Source organism: Pelodiscus sinensis, chromosome 3, assembly GCF_052426305.1.
Source record: "Pelodiscus sinensis isolate ZL-2025 chromosome 3, ASM5242630v1, whole genome shotgun sequence".
NCBI classification, from domain to species: Eukaryota; Metazoa; Chordata; order Testudines; family Trionychidae; genus Pelodiscus; species Pelodiscus sinensis.
Genome location: NC_143054.1, coordinates 56408271 through 56420942, shown reverse-complemented (window position 1 = coordinate 56420942; position 12672 = coordinate 56408271).

Below are 12672 nucleotides of genomic sequence, written 5' to 3'. Positions count from 1 at the left end.
TTTTTATTTTATCTTCTAAACCCACTCCCTTCCCACTAGCATTCGCGATGTTAGCATTACTTCATCAGACTTCTCGAAGATCGAAACAAAGAAGTCATTAAGCATCTCTGCCATTTCCAAGTTTCCTGTTACTGTTTCTCCCTCCTCACTGACCAGTGGACCTACCCTCTCCTTGGTCTTCCTCTTGCTTCTAATGTATTTATAAAAAGTCTTCTTGTTTCCCTTTATTCCTGTAGCTAGTTTGAGCTCATTTTGTGCCTTTGCCTTTCTAATCTTGCCCCTGCATTCCTGTGTTGTTTGCCTATATTCATCCTTTGTAATTCGTCCTACTTTCCATTTTTTATAGGATTCCTTTTTTATTTTTAGATCATGCAACATCTTGTGGTTAAGCCAAAGCGATCTTTCCCCCAGTAGCTTTTTCAACCTTCTGAAATAAAAAGTTGTCACCCATGCAGTCCAAGAACTTATTGGATAGTCAGTGCCACGCTGTGTTATTTTCCCAACATATATCTGGATAGTTGAAGTTCCCCATCACCACCAAATCTTGGGTTTTGGATGATTTTGTTAGTTGTTTAAAAAAAAGCCTCATCCACCTCTTCCATGTGGGTAGGTGGCCTGTAGTAGGCTCCTAGCATGACATCACCCTTGTTCTTTACCCCTTTTAGCCTAACCCAGAGACTCTCAACACTTCCGTTTCCTATGTCCATCTCCACCTCAGTCCAAGTGTGTACATTTTTAATATATAAGGCAACACCTCCTCCCTTTTTTCCCGTCTATACTTCCTGAGCAATCTGTACCCTTCCATCCAAACATTCCAATCATGTGTATTATCCCACCAAGTTTCTTTGATGCCAACAATGTCATAGTTGTATTTATTTATTAGCACTTCCAGTTCTTCCTGCTTATTACCCATAGTTCTCGCATTTGTATATAGGCAACTAAGATATTGATTTGATCTTGCCTCCCAGTTTTGCCCTGACCCTCCTCTTTCTCTCTTTCTCTCTCTCTCTGCCATTATAGCCCACGCTCCCTCCATTTTCTGACCCAACTCCCAGGTCTCCATGTTCTTCATTTACCCGGGGGCTTCGCTCACCTGTCCCCATTGAACCTAGTTTAAAGCCCTCCTCACTAGCTTAGCCAGTCTGTGTCTAAATAAGGTCTTCCCCCTCCTCAAAAGGTGAACACCATCTCTGCTTAGCAATCCTTCCTGGAATAGGATCCTGTGGTCGAGGAAATTTTGACAATTTATTCTATGGCTTTTATATTAAACTGGACCTAAACACAAAAGCAAATCAAGTGCAAAAACCCAGAGAAATTAATAATGTCCACATGGACCTCTGTTTAATTGAACTAACCTATAATTCTGGTATTTTACACAACTAAAATTATTAAAGCTAGTTTACCTAGAAACCATATTCTTCTGCCTTTGCCTCAAAAAGTACAAAGAAAGAGATTATGGTTAAATTTTCTTTTTGTATGATTAATTAACTATCTTAAGGCAGTAATCTATTTAGCAATCAGGAAACAGAAACCACCAAACTTCTTCTTGTTGTACTGTAGTTAGTGGGCCAGAATAGGATTGTATCCCCTTACTAGTTGTTGAGCCCTCTAGTGGTGGTCCTGTTTTCGAAACACCAACAGCCTGTAAAAGCAGAAGGTTTTATATAGGTGAGCCTGGCTTGACTGTGGCTAGTTCATAAACATTGCTGTTTGAAACCCAGCTGTGCCTGCCTTGCTTCTTCATGATTTTCTTGTTATATAAAGAGCAAAAATGCAACATATTTTGAAATTATATTAGAAAGAGAAAACCAGGAATCCCTTATAAATATAACACTATATTTTATTCATCCACAAGAAATGTCTGATTTAAAATCCACATTAAGAAAAATTGATGCACTTTTCATTAAGATTACAGAGCCTTTCGGGTCATGAATGGGGAGATTCTTAGTTTGCTGAAGTATGAAGAAATTCCTTCCATAATCTTGATTGTAGATTTGATTTGTCTTAGCAAATGATTTGTACAAATTCTTTAGTAGCTCAGATCATCTCTTACCATTACAATCTACGACAGTTTGTGCATAAAATAAAATTCCTGTTCCTTTTAGTATAAACATTTTACATGAGAGAGGGAACATCTTATATCTGTTGTTAACCTCTCTTTTCTCTCTGCACCAGTGCCTTCCTTGGATGTTTAACTTTGACTTTCACATTTTTTTTTGTCTGAAAACAGCCAGCCTCATTTATCATTTTGATTAATGGTGACTTGGTGAGTTATCAAAGAGCTCTTCACTTTAGAACAACAACATGTTAGCCTAGAAGTGCTCCATATGAGTAATGCATAATTGATTAATATTCTGTTAGCAATAGCTTTGAGAAGGCTCCATTTTAATGCTAATAAATTACATTTCAAGTAAGTTGGCTCATGGGATTAAAAACCAGTCAGGTGAATGGAAATAACATAGCTGTTGGTAATATCTGGTGGATATAATAAAAACTTTAACTTTGTAAGATATATGGTATCAATTGAAATGTTAAAGACAAGCTAGCTCATAGGTATCTCACCAATTTTATCTTAAATTTGCATTAAAATAAGCTTGATGTAACATGCATCCCACACTGACACATGGCTCTATAATCATCTTAGCTTTTCAATAAAAAGAACATAGATAATGCTGTAGTGTAGAGATAAATACTGTAGGGGTATGTCTACACTACAGTGCTATTTCAAAGTAACTTATTTCAAATTGGTTAATTCCAAATAAGCTAATTCGAAATAACGCATCTAGACACAAAAACTAATTCGAAGTAGTGTGTCCACATTGAGTGGACCCTGAATCGAAGGTTAGGCTGGCCGGAACCAGTGCCAAAAGGACATCAGGGTCGGACTTAGTGTTTGGTGCTGCTGCCTCAGGCTAGCTGAGGTCTATGCTTAAAGGGACCCGACCCCCCATTCCAGATAGACAGTTCTCAGGTTTCTCTGCTCGCTGGTCTACCTTGCTGAGGGGCAGCAAAGCATTTGTGTCTTGGAGTGCTCTGCTTGCCCTCACTTGGGACATCACGGCACTCTGCAACATGGAACCAGACCTGCCCCTCGGGACTCTGCTGCGTCTCATGGACACGTTGCCAGCAGCCTGGCTGCACTCTCTGCAGGTTGCCATCTGGAAGCACCATCGAGGGGCTGTCAGGAACCAGGGGGCCCTGCAGGAGAGCTTCCACCCTGAGGAGCACTAACAGTCTCCCCGGTCTTCCCCACTGGGAGCTTGTGCCCCATTCCTCCCTCTTGTCCTTCCACTTACCCTTCCCTAGCCCCCCACTTCCTGATGTCAAATAAAAGATGCGTATTTTCAAAAATATAAACTGTTTTTATATAACACAACTGGGGAGGGGGAATGAAACTCTGGGGAGATGGGGGAAAGGAGGCAGGAGGGAGGGGGAGGGGGAAAACTGGGAGGAGGGAGCTGGAAGGGGGAAGCAAGGGGAAGAAGGGGGAGGAGAAGCTCAGCACTCAGCAACTGCCTATCAGCACGGCTGGGGAAGGGGCCTTGATGTCCCCGGGGGGAAGGAGAGGAGGATGTGGTGGTTGAGGTGGGGGGATTGGAGATTTAGGAGGAGGGTGTGGAGGTTGAGGAGGAAGAGATGGAAGGGGGGCAGGAGTGAGTGGAGGAACAGTAGTTGTGGGGGGCAGTAGGTGCAGGACAGGCACAGGGCAGCACGCTCTGCAGCAGGGAGTGCAGATTAGAGTTCATGGCTCAGTCCTGAGCAAGCTGCTCCCGGCAGAGCTGCAGGTCCTCCAGCATCCAGGCCTGGATGGTGCGGTGCAGGGCTTGCAGGGCCTCCAGGTGCTGGTCCTGGTACTCTTGCCACGTGCTAGTGGTCTGGAGGAGCTCTCGGGTGCAGGAGCATGTTCCGGGTGGGGTGGTGTACCCTGCACGAGCAGCTGGTGTGGCTGCAGAGAAAGAATTGAAGTGATCAGTTCTCCCTGGGGACACAGTAGATGATGTCCAGGCCCCCTGCAACGTGAGGGCAACTGTGCCCTGCACCGTCAGAGCTGCTGTGCTTGCACAGAGACCATGGTCAGGATGTCTGGCTCTCCCCAGGACTGGGAGCTGCCCCAAGACCGCACCCATGCCCCTGTGCTGTGTATAGAGTGGCCGGGATGGGGGGAAGATGTTCCCTGCCTTTGTGTAGAGGGGCAACCTGCTGCATCCCGCCCTGGTGTAGGGAGCATGTCAGGTCTCTTCACACATGCATGTGCCTATTGGGCCACAGCCCCTGAGTGTCACACAGCTGGAGCCACCTGCCCAAGGGTAGCATGGACCAAGGGTAACACTGCCTCTGTTTCATCCTCTTGAGGGCTTTTTAAGAACTTCCTGCTGCCATTCCAAAAGTAGTTTAAAACATTTCCCTCCAGGGATCCAATATATTTAGGCCTTATAACACATGGCACTCCAGCTCCCAGCTCAGTAGGTCTGGCTGGCTGGCTCTCTGTGTGTGTGTCTCTCTCTCTCTCTCTGTGTCCAGCTATAAGTTAAAGAGGGGTTTTCTGGAATATTTATCTTGATAAAGGAAACTTTGAAGCCAATCACTTGAAACTTATTTGAAGTTTAACATAAATTGTGTATTCCCATGTAAGCTATTTCTCTCTCAATCTGACATAGAGCTGACTTTGGAAAATAAGTGCTCTAGAACAAATTATTGGACTTCAAAAACCCCATTTGTCCTACAATCTGGTGGTGGTGGTGGTTTGATTTGGTTTGGTTTGGTTTTTGATGTGTTAAGCATGATTAATAGCTTCCACAAAGAGGTTTCTACAAAAGCTCTGAGATGATTAAATACCAAACAGGATTTTATTTGTTGCAATTAAAGAAAACTATGATTGTCTTACATTCCAATTTTGGAACCATTATCTTAGGGTATGTCTACACTACAGTGTTATTTCGAAATATCTTATTTCTAAATAGTTATTTTGAAATAGCTTATTTCAGAATAACGCTTCTACACACAAAATGCATTTTGAAATAGCATTTTGCTATTTTGAAATAGTGCATCCACCCTGAGTGGACTCTGAATCGTATTTAAGGCTGGCTGGAACCAATTCCAGCAGGGCACCAGGTGAGGACTTACTGTGTGGGGCTGCTGTCTGAGGCTTTCTGAGGTCTGTGCTTAAAGGGATCCCTTCCCTCCTCCTCCCGGACAGCCAGTTCTCAGGTTTCCCTGCTTGCTTGTCTACCTCAATGAGGGACAGAAAAGCATTTTGTCTCTGAGTGCTCTGGTTGCCCTCACTTGGGACACCACAGCGCTCGGCAACATGGAACCAGAGCTGCCCCTGGGCACTCTGGTTCTTCTCTTGGACATGTTGCTGTGAGCCTGGCTGCACTTTCTGCAGTATGCCATCTGGGAAGTCCATCGGGGGCTTTCAGTATCCAGGAGGCCCTGCGGGAGAGCTTCCACCCTGAGGAGCACTAAGAGCCTCCCTGGTCTGGGGGTTTGTGCCTCATTTCTCCCTCATGTCCTTCCACTTACCCCTCCCAAACCTCCCTTTCTGATTTTCATGAACACAAACTCTGTTTATTTAACAAAACTGAGGGGGAAAGAATGAAACTCTGATGAGACTGGGAGAGGGTTGGAGAGGGGAGCGGGAAACCTGGGAGGAGGGAGCTGAAAGGGGGAAGCAAGGGGAAGAAGGGGGAGGGGAAGCTCAGGGCTCAAGGTTGGGGGTCTTGTCAGACCAACTTGATTGTCATGCAAACCTGCTCCTGGGTTTGCATGTGGCCTTTGGTGGCTAGGCTGGCAGCTATCCTGCCATAGATGGCCGCGTTCTTCCATCTAGTGTGGAGATCGTGGATGTTGGGGTCATCCTCCCCAAGCCTGAATAAGGTTCGTGATCTCTGCCCTGAACCAGGAAAGTGCCCGCCTTCTCTGGTCCCTGGCAGGCTCCTGGGAGCTGGCAGACTGCTCCTGGGGAGCGGTGGTGGGCTGGCTGCCAGTGGCTTGCTGGCTCATGTTTTGGGGTCACTGGGTCAGGGGCAGAGACTGCTGGCTTTGGGCTGGCAGGCTTGGAGCTGGCACAGGCACTGTGGCCAGAGTCTACCCCTTTAAGTGCTCCGGGGACGGGGGGAGGGAGAGAAGTGTTCTTGGTTGAGGCTGGAGTGGCCACCAGGGCACCCTGGGAAGGCTGGAGGCCCCCCTATTTCAAAATAAGTGTCTACACAGCACATATTTCGAAATAGCTGTTTCTAATTTGTCATTATTCCTCGTAGAATGAGGTTTACGAAATTTGAAATAAGTGCTCCTCTATTTCAAATTTATTTTGAAATAGCAGTTTGGCTGTGTAGATGCTAGGAAAGTTATTTCGAAATAAGGGCTGTTATTTTGAAGTAACTTTACTGTGTAGACATACCCTTAGGGAAATATACTTTCCTATTTTGCACACAAAGTGTTGGCTAAAACAATTTTGAATTGTTCTGTGTACCCCAGGAACCCATCCATCACTAATTGCCCTCACAAAGGACTGGACTAATATGATACTTACCATGATGACACAACATAGTAAGCAGATCCAACAAAGTGTTATACTTAGCTAGCAGAGTTGCATAATTTTAACCCCATTTCCATTGGGATGCCATTATGTAACTTATTAATTGGATGAGATGTCAAGGATATTGGGTGAGCTTTCAATATTTCTTCACTGAAAATGTTCAGATTCTTTCATTGCCAGAATAAAATACTGTACTTAATCTTTCAGGATTGTTTTTATGTGATGTGTCTCTGCATAACACGAAAGACTTCAGGAAGGAGCTAGATGCTTCCAAAGAAAGAATATTTCCATAGAAAAGGACAAGGCAAATACTTATCTCGAGAGAGAGGAGCTAAGAATGTATCCCTTTTCCCATTGCCGTCACTCTCATATAAACAAACACAAGGCTTGTGCTGTAGTCCTTTTGTACTGCCAGAGTGATATACACCAGCCCTTTTCTTCAGAACAGTACTGTAGGTAGGTGCCTCATTTCTTTCCTGTCCTCTGATTACAATCCACTCATGCACAGAGGCACAAAACTGTCTGCCAAAACAAAAAGTGTATCTATAAAAAGGTAATAGATATTTGGAAACCACAGAGATGACCAGGCTTTTTAAAATATACTTTGACATTACTTTGAATCCCTCCCCCCCCCCCCCCAAAAAAAAGCCCTTTTAAAACATATCTGAGGGCCAGCTTCTTAGCCGGTATGCATCAGAATAGTCCGATTGAAGCCAAATGACATTGGAAGGTTAAATAACTTCTTTATAGTTGATGTTTGCTCCCTTGAAACTTTTTCTTATACTAGTCAACTCTGGTGGTGTGACATTAGGGTTATGAAACAGAATCAAAATAAAGTTCATTGGCTGGTAGGCTACACAAAGCAAGAAGGGTTTACATTATAAAAATAAATTAAATTAAAATAACTGAAAGTGAGAGAAATGAAGCAAAGTTGATGCAAACCTTTCCTTTTTCTTTATTCTGGGCTGTATAGTCATCCAAGAAAATAAAATGTGATAATCCAGACAGTTTCACATTCAAAGAAAGTGAAGACTTCCATAACTCTAGAGAAAATATTATGAAGCCAGAACAGCTGGATACTTTTGCTGTATCACATGATCCTGGTTTGTCAATCACCTGCTTGCCCTTTCAATACTTCTACAGCCGTGGTTCTCAAAGTGTAATCTGCCCCATCCTGCAGGTGGACAGCGAGTTCAGGGCTTTCTGCTCCCACCCAACTCCTGCCCCCCATAGCTGGGAGCCCCTACTGGCGTTCCAGCCCTATACCCCACTCATGAGGTTGGAGCGCCAATGCTGAGTGTTGGCTTCCCACTACTGGAGGGGAGCTCCAAGTCTCATTGACTGGATCTGGCTCACAGGGAAAGAAATGGCTCCCAGTGCTGCCAGTACCCCTGCCCCCGATTGAGGGAACAGCAGCACAAGAAACTGCTTCTCTGGAGGTTTTTGCCACTGCACCCAAAGGCTGGAATTCCTACCCCTAGCCCACTCCTACAGCCTCCCTTCCAAACCTCCCATCCCCCTCCTGCATCCATTTTGTCATCATGGGTGGTTTGTGATGAGCATGGTGGGCTGTGGGCCAAAAAGTTTGAGAACTACTGTTCTAGAGATATTTCTGTGATAAACTTTACTCTCTGGAGTTAATATGGCTGATACATATACTAGGGTCTCTTTCCCTGGGGACACTTTCACCTATTCTTGCACATGTATGTTTTCAATAAGCAATAAAAATGTTAACATCACATGTCAAGTGTGTTCCTACCCTTACTGAAACAGGCCCACATGCATCCCTGGTTTGCCATCTGTTCATTTACTTTTACGAACTAAGAAATGAATGCAAGACAAAATGTACAGATGTCCTTGCCTTGGAGGTCTTGTTGTTCTGAATTTCTACTAAGATTCCTCCTGTTCACTGCTAGAATTTCTTCGAGAGTGATTCAAAAGTTTTTGCTGGGGTATTTATCTCCACGATTGAAAGGATGTGGTGGTGGTATTGTATCATAAGTAATTAAAGTGGACCTTCCAGATTTTTATACAGATGCTAATCAGTATGTTTATCAGTGAAGATTCATCCTCTTGATTCTGATTAGTTAATATGTTTGAATAAATTAATTTCTCCTTGATTTTCTTTTCTTACCCTTTTGTCAAACTTCCCTCCATTAAGGTCTCTTCATCTTGGGAAATGCTGCCTTTTTTGTTGTGGGGGAGCCTGCATTACCTGGCCTTGGCAATACCTGGTGATGTCTGACTTGTCCAAAGTGTGGATTTCTAGCCTGTCTCAAGTCTGGTGTAACAACACACACAGGCAAGTCCCGAAAGTCAAGAATTGTTTTGCATAACAGTGCAGATTAAGCATGGTACACTAGACCAGGTCAAGAACACAGGACAAGCAACCTTGTACTGGTACTTCTGTTTCTGATAAGTAAAAAGTACAGATGCAGCCATGAAACTTAACTACGCACATAGCAGCAACATTCTGAGTAGCAGATGTACCCCAAATAAGGCATTGGGCATTTTACGTATCCTGCACAATACGTAATCAATTGGTAAATATTAGAATGAGCAGGTCTCTCTTTGCTATAAATTGGGTTTAGTAAGAACAATCGGTGGGAGGGAATGGGCAGGATTAGGCCCTTCACACTGACTACATACATACATACATACATACATAGAGGAGGTATTGGAACAAATAGAAAAACTTAATGTTAACAAATCTCCGGGACCAGATGGCATTCATCCAAGGGTTCTAAAAGAACTCAAATGGGAAATTGCTGAGCTATTATCTGTGGTTTGTAACCTATCCTTTAAATCGGCTCCCGTACCTAATGACTGGAAGGTAGTCAGCGTGACACCAATATTTAAAAAGGGTTCTAGAGGCGATCCTGGCAATTACAGACTGGTAAGTCTAACTTCAATACAGGGCAAATTAGTCAAAACAATAGTAAAGAATAAAATTGTGAGGCATGTAGAAGAACATAATTTGTTGGACAAAAGTCAACATGGTTTCTGTAAAGGGAAATCATGTCTTACTAATCTATTAGGGTATGTCTACACTACAAAGTTAATTCGAACTAACAGCCGTTAGTTCGAATTAACTTTAATAGGCGCTACACAGGCAAACCGGCAGTTCGAACTTAATTCGAACTAGCGGAGCGCTTAATTCGAACTAGGTAAATCTCATTCTACGAGGACTAACGCCTAGTTCGAATTAAGTAGTTCGAAGTAAGGGCTGTGTAGCCACTTAATTCAAACTAGTGGAAAGCTAGCCCTTTCCAGCTTGCCCTGGTGGCCATTCTGGTCACAACCAGGGAAACTTGTCTGCCCCCCTCCCGGCCCTGGAGCCCTTAAAGGGGCACGGTCTGGCTATTGTGCCCATGCCAGGTGCAAGACTGCCAGCACCCAGCCAGCCACCCACTGCCACCCAGCCCTCCGCCTCTTCCCGGGACCAGGCTGGCGGCTCCCAGGAGCCTGCTCGGGGCCGCAAGAGGTGGGCGCCCGCCTGGTCTAGTGCAGAGATCGTGGACCTCATCCAGGTTTGGGGGGAGGCATCCAACGTCCACGACCTACGCACTAGGCACAGGAAAGTGTCCTTTTAGGGCAGGATAGCTGCCAGCCTGGCCACCCAGGAGCAGGTTTGCATGAAAATCAAGGTGGTCCAGTGAGACCCCCGACCCTGAGCCCCGAGCTTAGAACATAAGAACATAAGAATGGCCGTACTGGGTCAGACCAAAGGTCCATCCAGCCCAGTAGCCTGTCTGCCAACAGCGGCCCACACTAGGTACAATGACTACGCTATTTTTCTCGTGCCATCCATCTCCAGCCTTCCACAAACAGAGGCCAGGGATACCATTTCTACCCCCTGGCTAATACCACTCCATGGACCTAATCTCCATTACTTTATCTAACTTCTCTTTAAACTCTGTTATAGTTCTAGCCTTCACAGCCTCCTGCGGCAAGGAGTTCCACAGGTTGACTATTTGCTTTGTGAAGAAGAACTTTCTTTTATTAGTTTGAAGCCTGCTACCCATTCATTTCATTTGGTGTCCTCTAGTCCTTCTATTATAGGAACTAATGAAGAACTTTTCTTTATGCACCCTCTCTACACCACTCATGCTTTTATAGACCTCTATCATATCCCCCCTCAGTCTCCTCTTTTCTAAGCTGAAAAGTACCAGTCTCTTTAGCCTCTCTTCATATGGGACTTGTTCCAAACCCCTGATCGTTTTAGTTGCCTTCCCGTCTCCCACCCTCTCTCTTCCCCTCTCCCACCTCCTTTTCCCAATCTCACCCAGTTTTGTAAATAAAGAGAGATTCTATTTTTGACCACACGGTCCTTTATTTTGTACATCAGGAAGGGTGGCTAGGGAGGGGTAAGTGGAAGGATGTGAGGGAGGAATGGGGTACAAACCCCTGATGGGGAGGACTGGGCTGGCTCTGCGAGCTCCTCGGGGTGGAAACTCTCCTGCAGCCCCCCGATTGACCCCCCCGATGGCAGCCTGCGACAAGTGCAGCCGGGGTGATGGCCGAGTGCTGTGATGTGCCGAGCGTGGGCACTCAGGGCACTCCAAGCCAGGACTGCTTTGCTGTCCCTCATCGAGGTAGACAAGCAAACGGGGAACCCTGAGAACTGTCTGTCTGGGGTGGGGGTCAGGTCCCTTTAAGCACAGCCCTCGGCTAGCCTGAGACAGAAGCTCCACGCTCTAAGTCCTAACCTGATGCCCTGCTGGCACTGCTTCCGGCCAGCCTTAACTTTGGTTCAGGGTCCACTCAATGTGGACATGCTAGTTTGAATTAGCAAAATGCTAATCTGAACTAGTTTTTAGGTCTAGATGCACTAGTTCGAATTACCTTAGTTCAAATTAACTAATTCGAATTAAGTTAGTTCGAATTAGTGCTGTAGTGTAGACATACCCTTAGAGTTCTTTGACGGGGTTAACAAACATGCAGACAAGGGGGATCCAGTAGATATAGTATACTTAGATTTTCAGAAAGCCTTTGACAAGGTCCCTCACCAAAAGCTCTTGTGTAAATTACATGGCCATGGGATAAGAAGGAAGGTCCTTTCTTGGACTGAGAACTGGTTAAAAGACAGGAAACAAAGGGTAGGAATAAATGGTAAATTTTCAGAATGGAGAGGGGTAACTAGTGGTGTCCCCCAAGGGTCAGTCCTGGGACCAATCCTTTTCAACTTATTCATAAATGATCTGGAGAAAGGGGAAAGCAGTGAGGTGGTAAAGCTTGCGGATGATACCAAACTGTTTAGGATAGTGAAGACAGAAGCAGACTGTGAGGGACTCCAAAAAGATCTCACCAAACTGAGTGACTGGGCAACAAAATGGCAAATGAAATTTAACATGGATAAGTGTAAAGAAATGCACATTGGGAAAAATAACCCCAACTATATGTACAGTACGATGGGGGCTAATTTGGCTATGACAAATCAGGAAAGAGATCTTGGAATTATCGTGGATAGTTCTCTGAAGACTTCTGCACAATGTGCAGCGGTGGTCAAAAAGGCAAATAGGATGCTAGGAATTATAAAGAAAGGGATAGAAAATAAGACACAAAATATCTTAGGCTGTGTCTAGACAACATGGCTCCATCGACGGAGCCATGTAGGTGAGGGTTGTAGGCAAAGGGAAATGAAGCCGCTATTAAAATAATCGTGGCTGTTTGTCCGCTCAGCGCGCTAGTCTGGATGCTCCCCTGCCACCATCAAAGCCCTTTGTCGGCAGCCCCGTTATTCCTCATGGGATGAGGTTTACCGGGGCTGCCGACAAAGGGCTTTGATGTCGGCTGGGGAGCGTCCAGACTAGCGCACTGAGCCGACAAACAGCTGATCAGCTGTTTGTCGGCTCAGCGCGGCAGCCATGTAAATTTAAATGAAGCCACGATTATTTTAATAGCGGCTTCATTTCCCTTTTTCAGTTTAGATGTACTCTTACTGTCCCTGCATAAAACTATGGTATGCCCACATCTTGAATACTGTGTACAGATGTGGTCTCTTCACCTCAAAAAAGATATTTTGGCTTTGGAAAGGATTCAGAAAAGGGCAACTAAAATGATTAGGGTTTGGAACGGGTCCCATATGAAGAGAGGTTAAAGCGACTGAGACTTTTCAGTTTAGAAAAGAGGAG